Genomic DNA, 12579 nt, shown 5'->3' with positions numbered 1-12579 from the left:
ACCAACTCAAAGCGCCCAGTAATAAGGCAGCCAACGCCCGAGAAGAAAAACCACCCTACTTTTCGCCTGCCAGCCAAGAATCTCTCCTCCTCCCAGCTGCACGAAGATTGCCTCAGGCCGAGGTGTCTGTGCCGGGAGGCTGCGTGCGGCTGGAAAGCAGCACAGACCTGCTACCGATCGCTTGCAAAGAAATATGTTGCCATCCCCTCTCCGAAGCAGCACTGCAATCCCCTGAGCGAGCGAAGAAACGTCTGCTCTCCCTCTGCTAGCCCCTCCGCGCCCCACACACACACACACTCGTTTCGCGTGTGCAGCTGAGCAGCTTCTAGAGGGCGTGCAATATTAATGCCCTCTAACAGAACTACACTGATCCCAGTTATCCTTTCGGAGCGGAGGGGGCAGGCGGTGGCGTTGCGATCGCTTTCGGGGTCGCGCTGCGCGGTGGATACCTACGTGTGTATTTATAATCGCCGCCCCGATGAACTTTTTGTGAACTGTTTAAAAGTGGAGGTCTGTTGAACAAACAGCGGCGCCACTGCCAGCCATAATTTCATTGCAACAAGCAACAGACTTTAACTCTTCCGCCTCCTTTCCCTCGGCGGACAAGAGGTCGCAAGATGTAGGCGGGTGACCCCACCGCCTTCGGGGTGGCTCCCTTCAGCGTCAAAAAAAGCCACACAAATCCCAGACAGAACCCCCTTAGCAGCAGGTAAATCCCTCTGAAAACCTCCGTCGCTTCCACCAATCTCCAAGTACTTAATTCGAAGTGGGAAGGACACCTCCTGCCCTCGGCTGACAGCGGATCCACCCTCCCCGCGCCCTGGGCAGGCATGAATGAGGCCCCTTTGGTATTTTCCTCGGCGGATCGCCCCGCTCTCTAACCTGAAGCGCTGGCGGCCGCGATTCGAATCAAAAGGGAAATAAAGGACGCGTTTAAACCCTGCCCCGCCCAACTCGGATCCCATTTCCCGAAACATCCACGCCGCGACCGGCTATTTTCAAGCTGGTTGATTCTGTCCGGAGTCAGTCGGTGCGAAACCCCGCCGCCTCCGCACGCGAGTCAGCGCTGCAATTGCTGGCTGCTGGCGTGCAGCTCTCGTGTCCCTACCAGCAGAGACTGGAAAGCCCGTTCCCCCTCGGGGGCAGGAATTACCGATCGCTGCTCCACCAACTCCTCGGAAACTCGCCGCTGCCGGGGTGCCCAGCAGAACTCAGCCTAGGAGGAGCGGGCATGGAATTTCCTCCTGGGGGTGTCTGGCTGCGAGCGCCCTTTGGGGCTATATATAGAGCGTGAGACACACCGCTTCAGAGCAATGCCGGCACGTGAAACCAGCCGCGAAAAAGCGCTTTTAAAACCCACTAACCTGGCTCCAAGTGTGCCGCGGAGCTGAACCTTTGCTCTCTTGTCTCCCCCTCTCTCTCCCGCCCCCTCCCAGGCGTGCTCGGCTTACAGGGCAGCCCGAGGAGGCAGCCCCTGGTGCCCGGAACAGCCAGTTCCCGGCGCTCTCCGCACGCAGCCAGAGCTCCGCGCTGCAGAGACAGGCACAGACACACACAGCGCTGTTTGGGCATTTGATTAAAAAAGGGAAACGTTCGGGTCTCCCTCGCAACGTCAACAGACTTTTGGCAGCCATTGACGCCAGCAGCAGCAGCAAAGTTTTGTTAACACGCTCCTGGCTTGGAAACTAGCAAAACCCGATGCCGGGGGCCAGGCGAAGATGCCGCTCATTCTCGCCTCCTTGGGGAAGGAGGGGGGGGGGCGCAGGGCAGCCAGCGCAAAGTGGTAGTGCCTTGCCCCTCCCACCGCCTTCCTCTGAGCCGCTATTGTGAGGACGTCTTGATTAGGAACAAGTGGAAAAGGTGAAAGCCGGATAAGGAAAGGAGAGGAAGCCCGGCGAGGGGCAGGCAGCTGCAGCGAGCCAGGAAGAGGAGAGAATGCAGCGGCGCATGAGTTCCCTTTTGGCGCCTTTACTCTTTCCACCTCCAGCTCCTTCTGGCAGCTCGCCAGTTTCCACTGCAAAAGCCACAGCCCCACCGTCAGTGCGATTGCAGATGGTCAGAAAGCTTCACGGGTTAAAGTCTACGAGTCATGTAGTAAGCAAGTGGCACCGACTGAATAAGAGAGAGTTAAACAAACAATCTGGCCTTCGGAAATGAAAACAGTGCAATAAGTAACTCCGTCCTGATAGTCTCCAGTTTGGTTTCAGGCCATAGGAATGATCGTTGCTAGATCTGTGATAATCCCTGAGGGAAGTGAAAAGTAATTTGGGATCTCTAGCAATGGACTTCGATTAGACCCCAAAATTGTTCAGCCGGACTTTCATTTATAAAGCAGCACTCCTACAAACAGACAGCTGCTCATAAACGTGTTTTGCTACCTCGTTTCTCTTACACTTTTGGCTAATATATGTACAATTTACACAGAAGTCAGGTTTAGACATTACTTCAAAGACGACATAACACACGGTTTAGGATACCTAGTCGACAGCTTTGGCAACAGAGGTCCACTACTAGACAGGCGATTAAGGGGGGGGGGGTAAAAACAATACTCAGTATTTTTTGCAAGATGTACACAGCATCAGATTTGACACACATTTGGCAAGCCAGGTTAGGAAGCAGCAGGCTAAGTAGCCGCCGCATGGATCTGCGGATTAGAAAAAGAAGTTTGACCTTTACCCGGGACGTGTGGCATTTCATTTAACCATAAAGCTAAGTACAATGTGCCAGCTAGGTCTCTAAACCGATTTAAAATACATATTGAGTCATGCGCAACACAAGTGCATTTCGGTTTAAGAAACACATACACACGAGGGCCGGTGTCTATTTTAAGATTTTAAAACAACCTCTTTCCTCTGCGTGTTGACTCCTCTTTCCTGCCGAAGCTCCCACACAGTCACGTGTAGCGAGGCTATCAGGATTTTCTACCGTGTAAACAAAACGCGGCGGAGCCATCTGAGGGCAGCCAGAGCTGCTACTCGCCATCAGCCACACTGATGACAGTACAGGGCGGGGGTGCGCCGAGAGGGACTCCACCCACAGACAGACAGACAGACGCTGCAGCCGCGGGAGGGGGAAGTGGGGAGGCAGAGATGACTGTGGGCTCTGTCTGCGGCTCTCCCGCTACCAGCGATTGGATTCGCGGGGGAGGGCAGCAAAGGGCAAGCCCCCACCCTAGGGGCAGACACAGAGGATCGAGGGGAGCAAGAGGGATTAGAGACGAAGGGGGGAAGGGTGTTTTCCACTGGCGCGAAGGATATGAGGAGCTCCCGGGGGCGAGGAACATGCGGAAAGGAGGGAGGCAGGCATTGAGTACTTGAGTCCCTCCACATTCACCGCCAGACACTGCCCCTCTGCCGGGGCCAGTGGGGGAGCCCTCCCAGCACGTACCCCTTCCTCTACGTCTATGCGTAACGAGGGCGCGGGTAGGGTGACCGCCGGGGACTCTCCCCGCCAGACACGCCCGGGAGACGGCAGAAGAGCAGCAGCTGCGCTCGGTTCACGTGCGTCTGCTGCGCTCGGTCTCTCTCGCGCGTCTGAGCCTGCCACAGAAAGTAACTCCGGCCGCAGCGCCTGCTCGTCCCACCCCACCCCCGACCCTCTGCGCTGCCAGGCGAAGCCGTGCCGCGCTCTCACCGCCATTTGCAAACAAAAGTTTTAAATTAATGATAAACCTGGGATCGGCGGAAGGGGGGGGGGGGCGGAGGCCAACGAGGGAAAGTTAAAATGGCTGGCGATCCTTCAAATAACCCTGGCCGTCTCGCCCACGTACGTGACGGAGTCCCAGCTTTTTGCTTGCTGGCGCTGAGCCGCTGGAGACCTACCGCACTTATGCGAGGGGGAAACTCCGCGGCAAAAGGGGAGGGGAAGAGAAGCGCCCGGCTCGCTGGTGAGTTGACAGAGGTACGAACGTCTGCAGCTTTATTAGCCAGCGAGCTGGAGCCTGGGGCATATACTGGAGCCCCCGAAATGCTGCAGGGAGCTGGGAAGAAAGGAGGGTGGTTTTTTGGCTGAAGCAGAAACACGGCTGGCACCTAAGCTTGGGTTGAGACGAGAACTGGCCGCCGCCACCCCCCCACACACACACCCCGCGGCCACCTTGTGAGAGTGCTAGAAGGGTCACCGCTGAAACGTGTACTTGGCAAGCGATAAGTGGCGACACCAGTTCCATTGCGCTTCTGCGGCTCGCCCCCGCCACACCATTTCCCTTGTGTGAATGGCGGAGCTGAAGCGGAAAAGGCTTCGGCTCCACGCGGGGGAGGGGGTTCTACAGTATAAATCGCGAAGGGCAGCTTCGCATTTCATCCTGCCGCTTCTCCAGCAGCGACATTAATAACGCCCCCACCACTCCCCCGGGCAGGAGATGACTGGGGAGAGAAGCTGCTAGGCGGATATGCTTGCAGAGACGGTAGTTTCCGCACCACACAGCACAGAGGCACTAGATCTAAACGCTTTTTATCGACAGCTCTTCGCCACCTTCTTGCTCCCCCCTCCCTTCCCCCCAAGCGATAGTTTAGGCTCTCTTGTCACCGACCCCCTTTTCTGCATCTCTCACTTCCTAGTCGTCCGCGCCATTTTAGAGAGACACAGGAGCGAGGGTTTCCGCTGCAGCTGCCAGAGACAACAAGCAGCAGCCTAGCCTGAGCTGCGCAGGAGGAGGAGAAGTGATAGATACAGCCGGCCTGGCAGAAATGTGCATTTCAGGTAATTAAGCGAACATTGCATCCACCCAGCGGAGTCTCGGGGAGAAGAGAGCGCGCAGGGCCGCCCCCCCCCCACACACACACCCCTCATTAACCCTTCAGAGTCCTGCTCAGAGCTCTCCACATTGGGTTGATTTAGTATGGCTATTGCTTTTAAGAAACAAAAGGCACCTTTTAGCCACCTTTCCTTCCACACACGTCTGGCTTTAGCGAGGCTCGCTGTGCATATCTTAGCTCCCTTTTCAAAAGCATTTTCCATCCCACCCTTCCTCACTTATTTTGCCGACAGGAAACTTCAGGTTGGAAAATACTCCCCTCTTCCCTCCCCCCGAATAGATAAATCCGCCTTATTTCTGTGAGAACCGAGCGAAATGGTGCACTCATTTCCGCAGCATTATCGGGCTATAAATACCACCGTTCCGGGCCCCTTCGCCTCCCCCTTCCCTCCACAGCACCCCCCGTTAGAATGATTAATGGGGCATACGCCCTTGGTTTCTTCTGGTCGCCCCGGTCCACATTGCTTTCTCGCGCCGTCACCGGCTCACGCTGTACAGTACTGTGGGAGAAGCTCCGGCTTCTCTTCTTCCCCCCCCCCCCCCCGTATCCACAGGGGACGTTAGCAGATATTGATCACGGACGAGTTGATTTTGCATAATTGTGGCTGACAGTGCCTGTGGTTCCCTCATTTACAGAGCAACAGCTTTGAGAGGCTGATTGATTAGGAGCAGCCCCCTCCCCCCCGACAGACACAACCCATCACGGAGAGGAGGCAGTTTGAAGGCGATTCTCTCCGGAGAGTAAAGCAGCTCCTCATTATACAGCAAATGGCTGGCGCGCCGACAGCGAGATATTAAACTTGGTCCTCTGTCTAACGTTTTATCTAGCTTAACTAGCCTGAGATCCTTCTGCTCCCCCAGGACTCTGTCTATGCAACAAGGTGGGGGCTGCGGGGGAGGGGCTCAGCTGCACTGTCGTAGGCACAAATATACAGTTATATTCAGCGATCAGTTTAGGAAACGCGCTTGGGAAGTTAGAGCGGGGTATAAACAAACCAGTCGGCGTATGGTTAGCAAATACGTACGCGCCTCAAAATGTATATACTGTTTACAATGCTAATTTTTCCCCCGCATGGAAAATACTTTCGACTACTTCTGAAAAGCACTGAACATTTTCGAAAACAGTTATAAACAAGGAGCCACTCTCACATCCATATAAACCACTGGTCCCAAACCTCACATCATCTTCACCGGGAAGTTTAAAGACAGTTATCGTACAGCTTGCAGGTATGTGCAAATATCAGTCGTCTGATTTTACGTCTCTTGTTCGAACAGCAGACACGTACGTTTCTTACGTGAATCCGAAAGTTACTGTAAAAGCGAAGTCAAGCTTTCTCTACAAAGTTTGCGATGTTCCCCTGGGTTCGTACACCACTGTTGTAGGAAGACTGTCAGCCAGCGATCTCACAGGGAAACACTAAGGACCATTACAATCTATGCATTTTCATCTTAGAGCTCAGCACCGAAACAAAGCTCTGAAGCAACTGCCATGCAGATGGGCGGCTATGAATTTTTGCTGCTGCTTAGAGCTTTAATTACTCGCTCTTGATCCGTGGGACTACGACACTACACCGCCAAGGTTAAAATGCCCTGAACAGCTCTGAGCAGATGTGAGCGAGTTGGCAGACGCGCAAATGAGGTCTGCCTCTAAGCACGATAACAAGTGACTAATACATTGCATATCTCTGAAAGAAAATTATTTTTCTCCAATTTGCATTAGCTTTTTTTAAAGCCATTGACAGTCCCTCCACAGAGGCAGCAGCATAATCCTGAAAATACTGCTCCGTGACTTTAAAAATATTTGGAAGAGGTTGCCAGTGTTTTGGCGACGTAGACTTGTTTGTCTTTCCGCCTTTGCTTCAAGGCGAAACTAGTTTCGCAAGCAACTACAGAAATGGCATACCATGCATCATATAAAGAGATTAATTGATAGCATTGACGCTACGATTATTGAATTACTATTGGTGACTTCCACCATCAACAGCACATTATTCATACACACCCAAAAGTATATGGGGGGGAGGGGGAGGCAGAGAGAATTAAGAGACAAAGGCAGCGACCCTGAAACAAGTTATATCCGCTATGTGAAATTAAATCTTCCTGAAGAGTTCGAGGCAAATTGGGAACAGAGTTATAGCTTAGTTCGTGTGTAAAACCTAATTCTGTTGCAGTTAAAACTATCTAATTTGAAAATATAGGCTAGATCCTACAGTTCTTAATCATACAAAAAATTCCCTCTGACCTTTGAGAGACTCATGAAACCACGTGCTGGGCTTGGACACATAAGGAAACCTTAAGAACAGATAGAATCGGGTAGCGATTCTCTATTGAAGTTTAAAACATCCCTGTTTTAAGAGATACAACCTTCTGGGGCTGTTTTTGGCCCACCAGAGTCTAACGTTAGCACAGGGAGAGATTCCTGACAAAACACAGTTCATAGAATGCCTACAACTGATGTCAGGATAACAACTTTGTTTTACAGCAGTACCTGCATTGAAAACAATTCCATTTACCATATTGTTTTGAAAAATGTTGCCCAAGTTGCAGTCATCTCACATTATCATTTGAGTCTTAGGGAAATTCAGGTCATCACCCCGCATGTACAATCCCTTGCACATAGGGCCTGCTTTTCTTTTTACAGAAATCAAGAGAAGCTTTGCTATTGCCTTCAATACGATCTGGCCCTGTTTATGTAGATTTCAACACCCTCCTACTTCCAGGAAAGGGAGCACTGCTTAGTCGCAAACACTCCTTCCCGCAAAAACAAAAACATGGAGCTGGTTTAGGTTGTTGGCGGTGCATCTACCTTTGCTGACTGTCAGGACAGAATTTGACCTCTAGACTCTCTCTCAAGCTTTAGAAAAGGGAAATATCTGTATAGTCTTGTTTTAGCGAGACCCTCTACTCCAGGAAAAGCTTTTCTCTTACAGGTGTATTATTCAACTGCGAGATCAAGGCGTCTATCTGAAATTTAGCCCAAGGATGTGCACACAAGTTATGTTGAGGGGAGGGGGGGGAAATCACAACTCTCGCGAATTATTACATTAAAAAGCAACACAAAACCCCACGCTCATTAGTTCTTAATCCGCGCGGCCGCTGTCTGTGCGAGCGCTCTGAAGTGCTACTGCTGCCTGCATAGTGAGAGCTTTGTTGTAGGTGCCGAAGAGGCGCGGGCTACTCGCGCTCCGCAACAGCTGTCACATTATTTGCACTAGCTGTAAACAGCCTTCACATTCTCCCCCAGCGCTCCCCCCCCCCCCCCCCCGCATAGTTAAATCCAGACTAACAATCCACAGTTCGAGATCAAACCAACAACAGCAGCATTGTGTCTGCCTTCAGTGCCGTACCAGCAACTACTGCAGCTGGTTCAGTCCAAACAAGGTACCCCCTCTACCCTACTCCTACGGTGGAGAGAACCGTGCTTGTTGGCAGCCGATTTTTCAAACATCTTGCGGCTGTCCGATACAGTGGGGCTCCTTTTATTAAATTTTCCCCACCAGACGACATTTCGGTTTTTCTCCACTCCAAGAGACAGACCGAGCACACACACGTCTTCTCGACAATCACGTTTGGTCACAACTTCAATTGTTTCTTATTTCCGGTTAAAAGAAGCCCCTGAAGTACAGCTGCAGCTTTGACTTTCTCGTGTTAAGTACGCCGTGCCACTCGCTACGTCTCGGTCATTGTAGCGTTTGAAAGCTTAAGTCCCCCTCTTCTCTTGCAGAAGTTTCTTGACTGAATGGATACTGCTAACTGCCCCCATGGGGGTGGGAGGTGACGACAAGTTTCCTGTATTTTCTATTAAACTGACATTCCATAATCGTCGGTATCCGAACTCGCCTTTAATTAAAGTGTAAATCTCGCTTTGTGACTCGAGATAGTTTGGTTAAAGTTTCCGTATCATGAAGGCCTATAGCAAATAACCCTCTTTCTCTGCATTATATTACCGAATCTACATAATGGACCATTCCAGATGGCTTTGCTCAGGTTGGTATCCGAAGTGGCTTCAGCAGTAAAGCAACTCAGATTTGACTCAACTTAAAATCTAATCTGTTTGCTTTTAGTTTAAAGTAGAAAATGAAACGGCCGCTATCTCATATTTACACGAGATTCTTAGGTTTCTTGCATCCCTCCACCTCCCTACTCCTTTGACCTCCACACATACATTGATTATCCCACGATGGACATCCCTTATTGTCCCAAACACTTGAACGGGAAAATTAGTTTACTTTCTATCTCAATATATCCCGTTAAAATAAACTGACACCTCCACTGAACCCACTCAAGTCTTAAGAATGTTTCTAAACTAAATCTTAAATCATGCACGGGCGGTTTCTCTTTTCCTACTTTAAAATCTATTATCCTGATGCAAATCAGATTTTACTTGTTTAATTGTTGTACAGAGTATTTCACAACACATTAGCTATAAACTGCCTGCTCTCAGAGATTACACTTATGCTAGTATCTCTCCTATTCTGTGTCAATTCTCTAATGCTAAGGGAAAGGAAGACAGCATTCTGGGTTAGAAGGAATCTTTGGTTTGACCCAGTATTGCCGTTCTTGTGTTCTAAAAGTGGAGATTTCGCTAGAACTGACAAAGTATATTTCCTCCCTTCAGTTTATTTTTAGCAACATTAAATACGATTAACTGGAGTGCAGATCTTTACAGAAACGTGTATTTATCCAAGAGTTTAAAAAATAATTATATTTGAGAGAGGTCATGAGAACCGGTACCCAGATGCACAATATATACCTCCCGGATGAACAATGTATAGCTTTGTGACCTGCTGCAAGAAGAGATACGATTTTTCTGCTTTGTTTTAAAGAGCATTTTCATTTTGCCCCTATTATTGCTTAAGATTATCGTTTCTCAAGGCAGGTAAGTAGAGGTACTACTGACGTGATCGGTTTGCACTGAACTTCCCAGCTTGCCCTAGGTATTTGCAGGTTGGTGGCGTCGACTATTCATTGCCTGTTCGGATCTAAAAATCTGCTTGCTTGGTAAAACCCATTGCTAACAAAACAATGTCAGCAAAGGCTGCAATACATTCTTGTGAGAGACCAGCGATTCGTGCCTACTGAAGCTCTTTTAGCACAAAGGCTTTTAGAGGAAGAAGAGAGAGAGAGAGCGAGGGAGGGGAGAGAGAGCTCTCGTGTTTCAGGGCTGCTGTCCCCTGGGAACCAAGAACCAAGTGTAGCTTCAATCAAATGCTCACTTCTCCTCCGGGAGCTCAGTAGGAAACCTGATCTCACTAGCTTATGCCTGCCTCCATGCATATAGGCTTGCTTTTCTTTCCTACCAGCAATTTGTATAGAGAGAGCCAATACAGTTTATTGAAAATGCGATCTCATAGTAGTGGGTCTACAGTTCTTTCTGTAGCTAAAATAAGACAACCTTGAAATGTCTGCTCAGGAGAGCACTCTCCTTTTCTCCACACCTCACTAAAAGTGATAGTTTAAAACTCACATCTCAGATATTTTCTTTCCCGACTACATCTACTTTTCTGACTTCAGCTAACAACAGATACTTTAGCAACTGCTACTTTTTAACGGATCCTTTGAATGTCAAGTCACACAGCCATTAACATGTTTACCATTAAACACAATACAGCTGCTTTTTTTGTTTGTTTGTTTAAAAGGCAGGTGTACTTTGGGTCATACTAATGACAGAAAAGGGTATAGCTGAAGTCTGCTTCATCCATGCCTATGCTAGCCATCCACTCAGGCTCTGGGGCCAGGCTGTGGGAGCTCAGATCTTGCCGGGTTCCACAGAGATGTAGGCCTTGCCTATGCTAAAATGGATGAAGCAAATGTTGGCCACATATACATTAGATCATTGTCTGGACCAGGAGAAATTAAGAACGTAAGGGGAAGACCAGTTCTTGCTGCATAATATGGTTTGATCTACCCAATACTGTGCTTGGAACTGGGAAATGTTATGTCCTCTGATTTTACAGCCAGGCAGACTTTGGAAAGCAAAAACTATATGGGGCTCTTTTGGAGTACTAAATTAATATTTCTATGGTTAGTTGTGCTAATGAAGCCCCTATATGAATATGTAAAGTGTTCTGATTGACATATTTGGAGATGTATTTAAAATATACTGCTTCCTGAGGGGCCAATTAAATTTGGCCCTAACAATTTATAATGGCAGGGAGTGACATGTTACAAATAGTTCCACAATGAGGACTAATACATTTGGATATAGAGATGAGTGAGGTGCAGAGATTCAGAATGCAGTTTGTATACAAGCACATACTTCTGTTCAGAACATTTTCATAGGCACACTGATACCCGGATTATAAGTGATTTTACATACCCACCTAAATTTCAATAACATGACTAAAAGCATGTTACAGTGTCTTAGTAATAAAATGTGCATTAAAAGATCCCTATTTCTATGGATTCAGACTCTACAGCAATCGTGGGTGGATTGAAGATCCCTGGTGGTACCTATCCAGAATTATAAGCTATCATATGGAAGATGTTTGTGCCACAGCAGCAGCAGATCTTCTAGTGAAAATGGGTTTGTTGCTGTCTTATAATGCCATTAGAAAAAAAATTATGAATTAAAAGCAATACTGAGAGTCTACCTGTCAGTCTATAATGCATGTCCCTGTGCCTATATGCTACAGTATTTAACACACACACACACACACACACACACACACACACACACACACAGTTGAGGTTCAACTAAACAAATGAAACTGGATGAATTTAATTCTTCCCTCCTTCCTTTTGCGTTCACAAAAGAAACTCCACATAAGTAATGGTTTTGTTTGGATATTAGTTTTAACACAAGGCATGAACCTAGCTGTAATTTTAATATTTTCTCATAACTATATAGGCAAAATATCTATAAGGATTACAGGCAGTCCTTGGGTTACATGGATCCGACTTACATCGGATCCCTACTTACAAACAGGGTGAGGCAACCCCGCACTAGCTGCTTCCCCCCAGCAGACCAGGGAGATGCGAAGCTAGCGCCCCCCCACCCCAGCAGACCAGGGAGACGTGGAGCGGCTTTTCTCAGCAGACACCGCAGCTTGAGAATAAAGGACTGAGGGAAGTGAGGTGTGGGAGAATAAAACTGAGCTCTGGAGAAATGTTTGGCTAGAGTTTCCCCTACAATATGTACCAGTTCCGACTTACATACAAATTCAACTTAAGAACAAACCTACAGTCCCTATCTTGTACATAACTCGGGGACTGCCTGTAGTACCTGTACTGTAGAATTACTCAGTGGTTGGCCTTGCACTTGCACACACACACACACACACACACACACACACACACACACACACACAAAATGAAAACATTCCTAATTATTTCAGAGAACTGATTTCCTCAATTGTCCAGATTTTTAAAGCTAACACAAACCCAAGCATTTTGGAGTGTAAAACTATTTAAAGGCTAGTGTCAATGAGTGATTACGTTCCAAAGTATTTTAAATGAACACTTAGAATAAGAGATTAATCTATTTTTAAAGTTAATCTATTTAAAAAGTTGTAACAAAACTTACAAGTAACTTACAAGTAGCAGTATTGACACATGTATCCACTAAAACACATTGAGACATCTCCAAAAGGAATGACAGCAAATGGCTTTGATGTTATTGCTGTTTTCAGTAACAAGATCATTCTACATGTTCACCAGGCATATTTTAAGGGGAAAGTTGAATTTGTGGCCTACTTGATAGAGCATTGGACTGGGACCCAGTAGACGTAGCCTCTAATTCTCTGTCTTCCACTGAGTGACCTTGGGCAAGCCACTTGAACGCTCTTGCCAGAGTTTCCCCAACTGTAAAATGGGGATAAGGA

General features: G+C 48.2%; 1 protein-coding gene and 1 long non-coding RNA gene across 15 annotated transcripts in view; one reads left to right on the top strand and one right to left on the bottom strand.

The window, feature by feature from the left end:
* BCOR (BCL6 corepressor) overlaps window positions 1–12579 on the bottom strand; it is a 107091-nt gene that overhangs the window by 57459 nt on the left and 37053 nt on the right. The window contains exon 1 of one of the 12 annotated variants that reach the window (XM_006133945.4): window positions 2844–2980. The exons of 9 other annotated variants lie outside the window; for them this stretch is intronic. The gene's annotated coding sequence lies outside the window, so the exon portion shown is untranslated. Of the gene's footprint in view, window positions 1–59; window positions 379–1364; window positions 2820–2843; window positions 2981–12579 lie in introns of those variants that run through there. 2 more of the 12 variants (XM_006133943.4, XM_075913216.1) reach the window with 2 other exon arrangements.
* Window positions 3380–11343, top strand: LOC102457994 (uncharacterized). 3 transcript variants are annotated; one of them, XR_332770.4, is made up of 4 exons: window positions 3380–3886; window positions 4560–4701; window positions 5393–5983; window positions 11167–11343. It is a non-coding gene; the product is annotated as an uncharacterized LOC102457994 (long non-coding RNA). The 3 variants fall into 3 exon arrangements; XR_001369001.3 differs by lacking the exon at window positions 11167–11343 and having other exon boundaries at window positions 3380–3900; window positions 5393–8632; XR_012898367.1 differs by lacking the exon at window positions 11167–11343 and having other exon boundaries at window positions 3385–3886; window positions 5393–8632.

The sequence above is a fragment of the Pelodiscus sinensis genome, chromosome 1 (genome assembly GCF_049634645.1).
Source record: "Pelodiscus sinensis isolate JC-2024 chromosome 1, ASM4963464v1, whole genome shotgun sequence".
Classification (NCBI taxonomy): Eukaryota; Metazoa; Chordata; order Testudines; family Trionychidae; genus Pelodiscus; species Pelodiscus sinensis.
The sequence above is the reverse complement of the archived record's forward strand: the minus strand, read 5'-3'. Positions and strand labels throughout refer to the sequence as shown.